Here is a 12,509-nt window from a genome sequence, read left to right on the forward strand (position 1 = left end):
CACAGTGGGTGGGGAAGAAGGGTCACTAATTGCTGCCCAGCAGGGAGAAAATTCTCAACTTCCTCTTTAGCCTCTATGCTGTGCCATAAAGTAAGTTTTAATAAATGTTAAAATATAGAAATTTTAAATTTCTTACATTAAATCTAGTATATGAATTAATCTATTAAATTCTACTTCTTACTTTTGGGGTTTATTTGTGCATTTCAAGCTAGAGCAACTGTTCCGGTTGTTCTGAATTCAATTATGAACTTCTGGCTCTGCCCTTTAACAAGCTTCTAAAGACGTATAAAAACATGAAAACATTAATAAGTTATTAGCCTTGCCTGCATCTGCCAGTGAGAAATGTCATTTTGTTAGCATGCTATCCTGTTATCATGCCTTGAATAGTTACAAAGACTATTTTATATTCCTGGTGCTTCTGAGTTACTTATCCCACATCAGCTGCCGTAGTCTAGTCGTTCATCAGCCCCACTCTGACCTCCTGTCCCCTGGTGTTCTGCTGTCTAAAAGACCCCAAAGGTTAATTACTACTGGACTGTTTTGAATGGCACGTAAGACCCTCTATTATCATCTTGTTCCTGTTGTCCTTTTCCTTACAAGCTCCCCAGCCTCAAACTTCCTTCCTTCTGTGTATCCATTCTGTTATGAAATAGATGCTTTGGAGTGTTCTTTCAATCTCAGGGAGTAAGTACATCAATATATTATCCTCTTGTTTGGAAAACACAATAATCTTAAGTAAACTTTTTTTCAGCCTTGATACCTCATTTCAGTAGTTCTATTTATCTTCTGAGAAATTTTCAGTGACACCTTCCTACATATTTCCTAAATTCTCTTAAGTCCAATATTAACTGTTAACAAATTTTCAACTCTTTGGTATTTTCTTTAAAATAAACTATGTTTAGGATAGTTCTAGATGTACAGAAAAAAATGGGAAGATAGTGCAGAATTCCCATATATCCACACTCATTTTCCTGTATTGTTAACATTTTATATTAGCTTGGTAGAGTAGCTACAATAATACATGCATTATTATTAGCTAAAGTCCATATGTTATTCAAATATCCTTATTTTTTTACCAACCTTTTCTGTTCCAGAATTCCATTCAGGATGCCATTGGTGTTTCTCCTTAGGCTCTTCTCGGCTGTGACAATTCCCCAGACACTTCTTGTGTTTGATGACCTTGAGAAGTTTTAGGAGTATGATCAATATTTTGTAGAATGTTTCTCAGATTCTAATTATCTGATTTTCCTTTCATCATTAGAAGAGGTTATGATGTTTGGGGGAGGAAGATTACAGAGGTAAAGTGCCATTCTTATCATTTTATATCAAGGGTGCATGCTATTAGTATTGCTGTTGATGTTGACTTTTAGCACCTGGATGAGAGTTTGTCAGGTTTTTTCACTTAAACTTACTGTTTTCCCCTCTTTCCATACTCTACTCTTTTATGTTCTATTTATTTGATTACGAGAGAGGTTGATCACCTTTTTATGTTATTTATTGGCCATTTGGAATGCTATTTCTCTTAAACAGCTGCTCATAAAATTTGCCTATTTATTTTAGTGGCAGAAAATTTAAATGTAGAACGAACTTCAGTTAGGTATCAATATCCCCATTGTGTTCAAGAAGAATCTGACTCAAAGGGAAGAAAAAACATGTGCAGTGTCACAGTTATGCTACTGATGAAGCTGGGCTTTTTTTGTTGTTTTGTTTTGTTTTTGATACTTGTTTCTTTCCTTTGGACTATGGGATTTTCATGATTTTCTTATTCAGAGAAGCTAGGAAAATATCAAGCATCATGGCTCCGGGTCTCTAGATGTGTGACTTAACTGGGTTAGAGTAGATGGAGATTGTCCCGTGTTCTGTGGTCCGTTGGAGCAGAGTATATGCTGAGTACTATTAGGATGACGCAGCCTAGGGACGTTCTCTGTTGGGATATGTCAATCATTTATTTTCTGGACCTACCCAGCATGGCACTTTTCTATTGTCTGAGGTTCCTTAGATTCAAAAATCTCTCTTGGGTTTCCTAAATTTAATGCCTGCCTTTACAATTCTCTCATCATCTCATCCCTGCCTGGTATACAGCACACACAGAAACTGTTCTGGTCTGGTCAGTAATGGATTTAGAAGGTACAAAATGTGATGTAGCTAAGATTTCCCCCTCCCTCCAGAATAGGCTCTCTTTGTTCTTCCACTGGAAAATGAATATGTACATACACGTATCTATAAATATTCCTATATATAACCATCTATATCTGTATTTAGTTAAACAAGTGTTCATATCCATGTCCATCTCCAGTCCCTTACCACAGGTATCATTCTGTCCTCTCCCAATTCTTTATCTGTTTCTACTTGTTTATTCCACTCCATGAGGAAACTGTGTCCCTCAATTTATTACCCAATTACAGTTACAGTTGCTCAATTCAAATGAACATGTATAAAGTTTCCAAACTTTTTTGCCCGTATCTCTGTGAGACACAATTTTGTTAAAGTACAGTGTGTTTGTATAATACTTTTTATTTTGAGTCTCACAGACTCTACTCATTTCCAAAGTTACTTAAGTCACTATTAAGTCACTACATTTTACCCCCAACTCCTTCAACAAAAACTCTTTCATACATTTTTTAAAAAAGATTTTTTTGTCACATTCTGCATTATGTCCCAGGATCCTCTGATTTCGTAAATGGCTTTTGTTTGAATTGCATACATCAAGATTCAACTTGAGCTATAAAGTTCTATAAATTTTGACAAATGCATCGTGTCATGTATTTGTTATTACATTATTATACAGAATAGCTCACTGCCCTGAAAAATCCTCTGTGCTTCCTCTGTTCAATCCTTCCACCACAAAAACCTCCTCTTCATCCACTGGCAACCATTAAACTATTTATAGTCGTATGATTTTGCCTTTCCAGAATGGTAGGTAGTTGGAATCATATAGCATGTAACCTTTTCAGATTGGCTTCTTTCAGTTGCTTTTCACTTAATATGCATTTAAGATTTCTTCATGTCTTCTTGGGGCTTGATAGCCAATTCCTTTTTTTTTTTTTTTTTTTTTTTTGCGGTACACGGGCCTCTCACTGTTGTGGCCTCTCCCGTTGCGGAGCACAGGCCCTGGACACGCAGGCTCAGCGGCCATGGCTCACGTGGCATGTGGGATCTTCCCGGACCGGGGCACGAACCCACGTCCCCTGCATTGGCAGGCAGACTCCCAACCACTGTGCCACCAGGGAAGCCCAACTTACTCTATATTTTAATTGGTTACTTTGTTATTTCCTTTTTTGCATTTTGATTATTTTTTCTGGTTTGGTCAAATTACTATTGATTCTATATCTCCCATCACCAGCTTAGAAAATTTAGTGTGCTTCTCCATTCTATTAATTGTTAACTTTCTTAACTTGAAATTCATGAATTTGTTCAATGAATATTTATTAATTGTCCACTATTTATTGTTTCTTCCTAGCATGGGAATAAATCACTGAACAAAATAGATAACAGAAAAGAGATAGTAACAATGAAGCAAATAAATATACAATAAAATGTCAAGTAGTAAGTACTATCAAGAAAAAATCAGATAATGTTTTGAAAATTGATAAGATTGTCTCATTAGTCATGATGTTTGGGGAAGTTATTTCTGAGGGGGGGGTGTATATTTCTGATAATGATAAAATACTTATTTTTCTTGTTTAACTCAAAAACAAAATGCTAAATGTTTTTCCCACAAATATGCTCTACTATCATCAGTTCCCATTACTCCCAAAATGAGACCTTCCAAATGCTTCTACTTTTTAAATTTTCCCTTCAGTATCCATGTCTGTTTACTTATATGGATTATATTTTTTCATTTAATCTGTAGTTAGAATTTTTCTTATAATCCTTCATCTATATGTTTCTTTAAATTATATTGCCAAGGTTTATTTTATATTTACTTATATATATCCTTAGATATTCATGTAAATTATGTATTGCTATATATTTTACACACCTTATTACTCATCACTTTCTTCTTTTAAAAAATTTTCCTCATTGTAAAGATTTTAAAATATGGTTGGTTGGGCTTCCCTGGTGGCGCAGTGGTTGAGAGTCCGCCTGCCGTTGCAAGGGACACGGGTTCGCGCCCCAGCCTGGCAAGATCCCACATGCCGCAGAGCACCTAGGCCCGTGAGCCATGGCCGCTGAGCCTGCGTGTCCAGAGCCTGTGCTCCGCAACGGGAGAGGCCACAACAGTGAGAGGCCCACATACTGCAAAAAAAAAATATATATATATATATATATATATGGTTGGTTAGCATCCTCACTCAAGTATCTCCTTTAAATTAGATTCATGAGTGTTAAGCTCTTGAATATCCACAAATGCCCTTCTTTTTCTCTGGTAAGATATTGACAGCTTTGTTGGGTATGACATTCCTGTGTCGCAGTCATTTTCTTTTGATGTTATTCCACTACCCTCTAGCTTCTGGTGTTTCAAATGAAATTTAATACTACTCTGATCTTTTCTTTCTTTAAGAAACTGTTTCTCTCATCTTGAGTTTATAAGATTTTTCTATTTATCCTTGGGTTTTTTTCTTTTTTTAATGGTTGGCTCCAAGACCCCTTACATGTGGTGTTACTGTTCTTTACCTGCTCACTGGAGCCCAAGTCTTTTGTTGGGATGCCTTGAGTAATGGTGGCTCTACAAATGGTGCAAGGTAAAGATGGCTGGCTGGCTGTCAACAGCAGGGTGCACTCATTGAGGTAACACCTCAGTGAGTAGGAGGACTCAGACGTTGGCTCCTTGGAGACCAAGTGGATCAGGCAAAACCCTACACAGTCAGTGTGGTTCTTTCACTTTGTAGATCAGGCTCTTTCTAGAAGATAAATATAGATAGAAAAGATATAGATACAGATATAGATAGGCATTATGTTTTTTTTCTCTTGATACTGGACTTCTCTTAATGCAGCCTCTAGTCCCTGCACTGGCCACAAGAACTTTCTCCACCTCTGTGCTATTGAATTCCCCTGAAGCCAGAGTCTTCCTTCCCACCTAATTACCCACAGGGCCCAGAAATTACTTGACTCAGAAAAACGGGCTGAGCTGGAGTTGAAAGGGAAAGGGAAAAAAGATGCTTATGAGTTACCATTTTTCTGGAATCTATTCCAGAAATTGTCTTTATGGTTATATATTGATATTTTTGGATATAACTCAGACCCACAGAAAAATGCTTAGGTTAATTGGATGAAAACAACCGTAGGAAATATAGTCAGAATGATTTATTATTTATCTTTTTGAAAAATACCAACTAGTTCCAAAATGAGCATATATGTTTCTAACAAGCAAACACGTTTTCAATTTATTCATATTGTGTCAAGATTTGACAAGACTTCCTATTTGGCAGAATAAGTTCAAATAATGTCAAAAGAAGGATTTTAGCCAGTTTCTTATGAGATACCCTATTTATCCTTCTTTTGGCGGGGGGAGAAGTGAACATTTAAGTTCTAATCTCTTAGCAAAGGAAACTTCGTTTACCCTGTGAAGTACTTGTTGAACCGCCTCAAAATAATTCACACATTCGATTACTTATTTTGTCAGTATTTGGTTCATATTACAAAGTAATTAGTTGTTTGAATATAAATCTCTCGATATATTTTTCTCCATGAACTACCTGGCTATATATGTTGTATTTCTGAATGTAGTCATTAACACCTGTAGGTGTTCAACACCTGTATGTTGACTTGAGGGTAATATTCAATCAGATGAAGATAGTCATGTGATACATTAGGGAGAACTCAATGATCAATTTTGTTAAGGGTCTTTATAGAGAATCCTTGTCACAAGGGTTGCTGCTTAATAAGGAAATTAAATTTAAGTCTTAACCCAGTATCAGTACATAGTCTACAGTTATGTGTAACAAAATTCCATATCATTCCCAGAATAAATGAAGATATACTAAAATACAGGCTTTTCCTAATAAATAGAATCCTATTCTCAGCTGTAATCAACCTAGAAAACTGTGTTCAGGTTTATTTTATTACATAAAGTGCATCACAAAAATCACTCAGTAGCTAACTTAGCATGAATTTTCCAATAGCTTCCATGTTAATTTGCTTCAGAGTTTACTATAAAGTAGAGCTACTGCTGTCATAAATCTCTGGAGTGTTTTCTTAACTTTTAATAAGGAAATGATTTCTCTTGTATAAGTCTGTGTGGGTAGCACTTTATAAAGGTAATGAAAAATTATTCACTAACTAGAAATTTCCCTAAATAAAATCTGGGCTGGTGTATACAGTACAGAATATGTTGCACTAGAAGAGTTTCAGCACAGGCAGGGTCTCCATTTGTCAGGAACAAGACACAAAGTTTTGCAACCTTGAGCATAAGTTTGGACCAGATAATTTTCATTGTTCATTCCAATGGTAAGAGTCAACGAATCTAGAATTATAAAAAACAACTTGCCTATATAACACTGAGGACAATTATTTCAAAGAATATGATTATGAATTTAAATCAAATGGCAGATGTACAGCATATGCGGGTGACAAAATTATTTAGGTCAGGTGTACTGAGGTTTCTAAACTGATACTGAGTTTGTCCCAAGGGACACAATGCCATCTGTTACCTGTTAGATTAGTTATTTTTATTGTTGAACTCATTTGACTCTTCAAGTAGGTAGATAGATGATGTTAGTCTTCCCTTATAGAAATAAAGAACATGATATTGGTGGCTATCTCTTGGTTTGTAGAACTGTCATTAAGTAATAGTTTAGGCTGAAAATATGTAGGCCATAAAAGTCATTTTATTATTTTTAATTCTAAATTGGAGATAAATGTTGTATATGTAGCAAATATTTCTAATGCACTCCACAGTTAATGATTATTTCATTTTCTAGTATTGCCTCTCCAAACTGAGAGAGTACCTCATTTATGTCAAATAGCCCAATTATAGAGTTTAAAGTTAATTATAAAATCCTGGCTTTGGAATGATCAGATTAAACAGACACTAAGGACCAGAGGTTCCATTGCCACATGTTCTCCTAATTAGTTTGGGCATCGACAAGGCCTGTCAGTAGGCATACAAGCTAAACTGTGACCAGTCTTAGAGTTTTGTAAGGAAGGAGACAAGGAACTTAGATGTCCAGCATTCACAAGCATGTGCAATAGCTCAGGAAACCCCACTTCCAGCTTCTACTTGGTTAGACCACCTGTGTGATAACAGTCCCAGATAAGGTCCCTACCAGAGCATTTGCAGTAGCCTGCAACTCAGGCCCTGCCCCAGTGAGGGCTAGGGTAGACTGCAGCCTCCACTGTACCAGAGTGAGCTATGCCTGCCTGGTAGTAAGGCCGTCTCAATGCACAAGGGGCCTTGCCTAAAGAATAGAGAGCAGTACAGCCCACTGCTTGAAGACTTGGCTTCTGTACTGATCTCTGGGCAGAGGTATTATCCTGTGGTACTGAAGACTGCTCCTGCTAAGTAGGAAGCAGCACCTTGAGAAGTTGCTGGGGCGGAACGCCAAGGGTTAAGGTCATGAAAACATCCCACTGCTGTTGGAGGCTAACCTGCCCATTGGCAACTGGAACTTTTCCTGAACTTTATTTTTAAATTATTTCTAGGATTAGCACCAGATTAAGACCTGTCATCCTTTTAAAGCTAGTGCTTTATCCATGACTAATACTAGAAAGCCAATGTGATTATCCTTCTGGTCAATCAGGTGTAGAGCCATCTAATTGTGAAAGGTCCTTACAAGGGTGGCATGCATTATGATATAGAAAAAAAAAATTGTATTCCATGATTTATGTCATATTTTTGTGGACAGATAGGAACCAGATTAGCAATAACACATAAAATAATTAGAATTGATTTACAATACTAGGGGAAACTCCAAGTCTACGCAGTTCCGCATGAAGTGCAAATAAGCTCCTACAGCTTTGAGTAAAATATATTCTAGGCCGTGTGGTAGGTATCTTTAATGATGTGTTTTACTTCGTTCTTGTACCAAATTGGTGAAGTAAGAGTAATTGTTAACATTTTAGAGAATGAGATTGAGGATTAGCATTAAGTTATCAGCTTTTAGAAAAGCAGGAAGTAATTTTTCTTTTTCCAACTACTCCATGATGATTCATTATTAAATCACTTTATGGTGTAAGACTTTTCTGGAGTATTTTTGCATTTTAATATGTAGCTGAAAATAAACCCTCAATTTACACATAATGATTACCTATTTTGTCTCAGAGTTGAAAAAGTAGAGATAAAACATATTTTTCAGTGCTTTATTTAATAAATTACCATAATCTAGAGTGAAAGTAAAATAAAATAAATAGTATGTGAATCAAATCAAATATTCAACTGAAATACAGTGTGAGAGATATATACATATTCACAGTGGCATACAGAGGGGATACAGGTAGCATCTTAAATTATGTCAGATGAAAAATAACTATTTTTATATCTGTATTAGGCTTACCTTTTTTTATAATCATATTCCTGAATGTCATAAAGATGAAATAAATTATCTTTGCTTCCAGTAAAATCACTGTTGGGCTTGAAAATGGCTAAGAGCTATTATATATCTATAATTCTAAGTAAAATTGAAATGGATAAAAAACAACTATTCTTTTTTTTACAGAGTATAAAATATGCTTACAGAATGCTTTTATTTAGTTTAAATTAATGTATAGATTCAACCATTATAAGAAATTATATCGCAATAACCAACCAATCTTCTATTTATGATACTATGATAATGCACTTAAGAAATTGCACTTGAAAAGCTTTTCAGTTTTATCTCATTGGAGGTTTTTGCAAGTAAAGGAACTTCAATAATGTAATCAAAATGTATATATTTTAAGTTTAATGAAAGAATGGTTTGATGCAGAATAATCAACCTGTAGATCTCTGGGGCTCCAAAGTGACATCAATGGCAACCACCAAAAAATGGAAGGAAACTGAGGCCCTGTATTTAACTTGTTCCATGTCAGAAGCCTCTTCTAATAGATGGACCTGATGAGGTGTTTAATAATATTGACCTAAATATACGTTTCACAGTAGAAACTATTACTCTGTTCAAATAGTGTAGGATGGATAAAAGCAGCTCTTGTAATATTAAAGCAAATTATTCACATTCAAGTCATTATTTACATACAATAAAATTGCACCTTTTAAGTGAACAATTCAAAGACTTTTGAGAAATATATACAGAATAGTGAGCACTACACTTAAGATATAGAACATTTTCATCATATCAAAAATTCCCTTATACCTTTCTCTCTAGCCAGAGCCCTTAACAACCACTGACCTGTTTTTTCATCCCTATAGTTTTACCTTTTTGAGAAAATAATATAAATGGCATCATATAACCTGAAGTTTTTGTGTCTGCCCTCACCCTTCACATTTTGAGATTTATCCATTCATTCTAAAACATTTGTAGATTATCCAGTAAATGCTGTTTTGTAGCCTCTGGAAATAAATGACATATGATAGACCATTTACTTAAAGATCTGGCCTTGTTTTTATTTTCATTTATACAAAATGTCTATATTTTTATATAATTCATTGATGGGAAAGGATCCTCAAAAAATGTATTGGATATCTCATGAATCTCTATAGGCAAGTTTTAGGAAACAAAGTTTTCTTTCCTTCATCTTGAATACTCTGACCAAATAATGTCTGTAATGTATAAATTGAATGAAAGACTTGAAGCCTTGTTTTTAATTCCCATTCAAATAAATCAACCTTATCAATCTACACTGATATGTAGTAGAACTGTAGAAATTTAAAGAAAACTAATTTTCAGTGTTTACTACCACATTAAGTAATTGAATGTTTTTATTAGGGTTTATATAGCTCAAAGTTAAGACCTGAATTTATGTTAAGGTAAATTAAAATGTAAACCAACAAAATGTAATTTGAGAGTCCCTATGGTCTACCACACATATTTCCTCCCCCATCACCCAAAGGCATCCCCAGGAGATGTCTTTAGGCAAAGACGATCTCCTCTACTATGAGCCAGGTCTCAGAATATGTGAATTCTACTATCTATTTTACTCTTTTGGATCTCTATTCTTGAAGATATCTTTGGAAATAAAAGTCATCTTAGAAAATACTGTGTGCAAAACTGATATGTACTGCAGTGTATATACACTAAGAGACTCATAGGGAGTTATATCAACAAGGAGAACAGACAGTAAAGAGAGGAGTGGGAAAAGGCTTTTTAGCGGAGACAATACATTAAACCAGGTCAGAAATTCTAACATGAGGCTCTATTAATATGTTTGGTCAGATGATTCTTTGTTTTGTGTTCTTTATCTGTGTATTGTGGGAGGTTTAGAGGCATCTTTAATCTCTATTGCCAGTAGCAACCTCCCAGTTATGACAAACAAAATTGTCCCCAGATATTTTCCTGTGTCTTCTTGGTTGAAGTAATCACCCTCTGGTTGTGAACCATTGATTCAAGCAAAGACACCAAAGTGATGTTTATTTTATGGCAACAAATATATGCATCTTTGTCTTTAAAACTTAAAGAAGCTAAAATATTTAGATAAAATCTATTATAAAAGGAGAACAGTTTCACTCAGTTGATGGTAGATTTCATTTTGCTTTTTCTCCAATTATTAAATATCTTCTAAGTGACAGGGATTTACAGCCTTTTTATTAATGGGCAAGTCATCTAAATGAGATATGTAGACAAGGCATAAAATCAGAGAGAAGAGCACTAATAGTGGTTTTATGATAGTGTCTGCACAAATCCATTTTTCTTGATTGAATTTGTGTCATTATCTTAACAGTTATATCCCAGGGGATGAATGTGTGTGTGTGTGTGTGTGTGTGTGTGTGTGTGTGTATGTATGTAAATAATCAGTTCCAGGAAGGACACATCAAAGCTCTTGCATTACTGACTGTGACTAAATAATATGTTCACCGTGTCACTTGATAAGTTCTCAAATGCTATTTCTCTCCCTGTGTATTAAAATTAATGATTTTTCTGAAATTCCTGAAGCCATTCATAATGGGAATTATATTGAGCTTGGTTTTAAATCTCTGGTGACATACATCCAATCAAGTGATTCCTCTCGGCTTTTGGACTAAATAGTCAAAGTATCAAATAAATTCATAATTTTAAAAAAAATACAATAATTATCTACTACCTCATGATCATTATGTCTGGAGCAGACCAGAAACTTTTAGATAGACAAGTAAGAAACGGTGTCATCCATTTCCAACATATAAAGAGCTGTAGGTTCTCACCCTATGCTTATAGCAAGAAAAAAGCTGAATAAATTGAAAATCAGTCAATTTCCTCTACCCGTCAGAGAATTCGGGTTGCAGGGTAAACTGGCACACTAAAATCTGGAGATAGAGGCAAATACAGAGAATCCCCAAAGAGATCAGATTAACTAGGACAGAAACTGCTGGAGCCATAAACTGGCAGGAATATTTGAATGGTAATTTGATGACAGTGGACTAGCTTGAGAGCAAGAAAATTCTGGGAGCATGCAGTCTTAGGGAAATTCGTGCACTTTTATGAGTTTTGTTTCTAGGACTCCATAAAGTTCTCTTAGTGTAGGATGAGAAAAATCACTCTGTCATTGGCAGGGGGCATGAAGAAGTACAAATGTGAGATATGCTTAGTGTGTTTTCCTAACAAACACATATTCTTTAGAGTAAAAAGCATTGCCAAAACCTATCTCCTTTATGCTCAAGGGTCATATCTAAACTAGCCCCTTCTAGCAATCTAGTGGGAAAGGAGAAAACAGCAACAACAATAACAACTTGAAACACTTTGAAAATCATAGCCCATGAACATAGGCCCATGAAAAGACTGAGATTTAATAGTAAGATTATGAATTCTTTTCCCACTCCTTACCACCATATCTATAGGGCTTCAGTAAAATTGCAGTGGATTATAGCTGAAAGAGCAGCAATGCTCAGACTCAACTTAAGAAAGAGTTCTTAGAAAAATCCAAAGAAAGTAGGGGAGAATAAAGCAAAGATAACAAAGTAATTTGAAATCCCAATATCTTCTTTAACAAAAAAATATAAATATAGACCAATTCAGAGCCAGATTAACATAAAATCTCAGTCTAAGGTGTATTACCTGATACAATAGTTCAGCTTTCAACAAAAAAATTACAGTCTGAAAAGACAAAGCAAACATCAGAACCAGACTCAGATATGGTACATATTTGGAACTTTCAGACAATGAATTTAAAATAAATATGATTAATATGTTATGTGCATTAATGGAAAATTTGACAAAAAACAAGGTCAGGTGGATAATGTAAGCAGATAGCTGGAAATTCCAGGAAAAACTGCTAGAAATTAAAAATGATGTAACAGAAATGAAGAATGTCTTTGCAAAGCCTAGTAATAGAATGGAGATGACTGAAGAAAGAATCAGCAACCTTGAAGATATGTCAACAAAAACTTTCCCAAATGAAATACAAAGGTAAAAAAGAAAGGATTAAAAGAATGAAAGAAAAAAAAAAAAGATATGTAAGAACTGTGTGAAAATTCCAAAAGGTTTAACATACAAGTAATT

Source organism: Delphinapterus leucas, chromosome 13 (assembly GCF_059928025.1).
Source record: "Delphinapterus leucas isolate spDelLeu-1000000601 "Yukka" chromosome 13, BTC_Dleu_Yukka2, whole genome shotgun sequence".
NCBI lineage: Eukaryota > Metazoa > Chordata > Mammalia > Artiodactyla > Monodontidae > Delphinapterus > Delphinapterus leucas.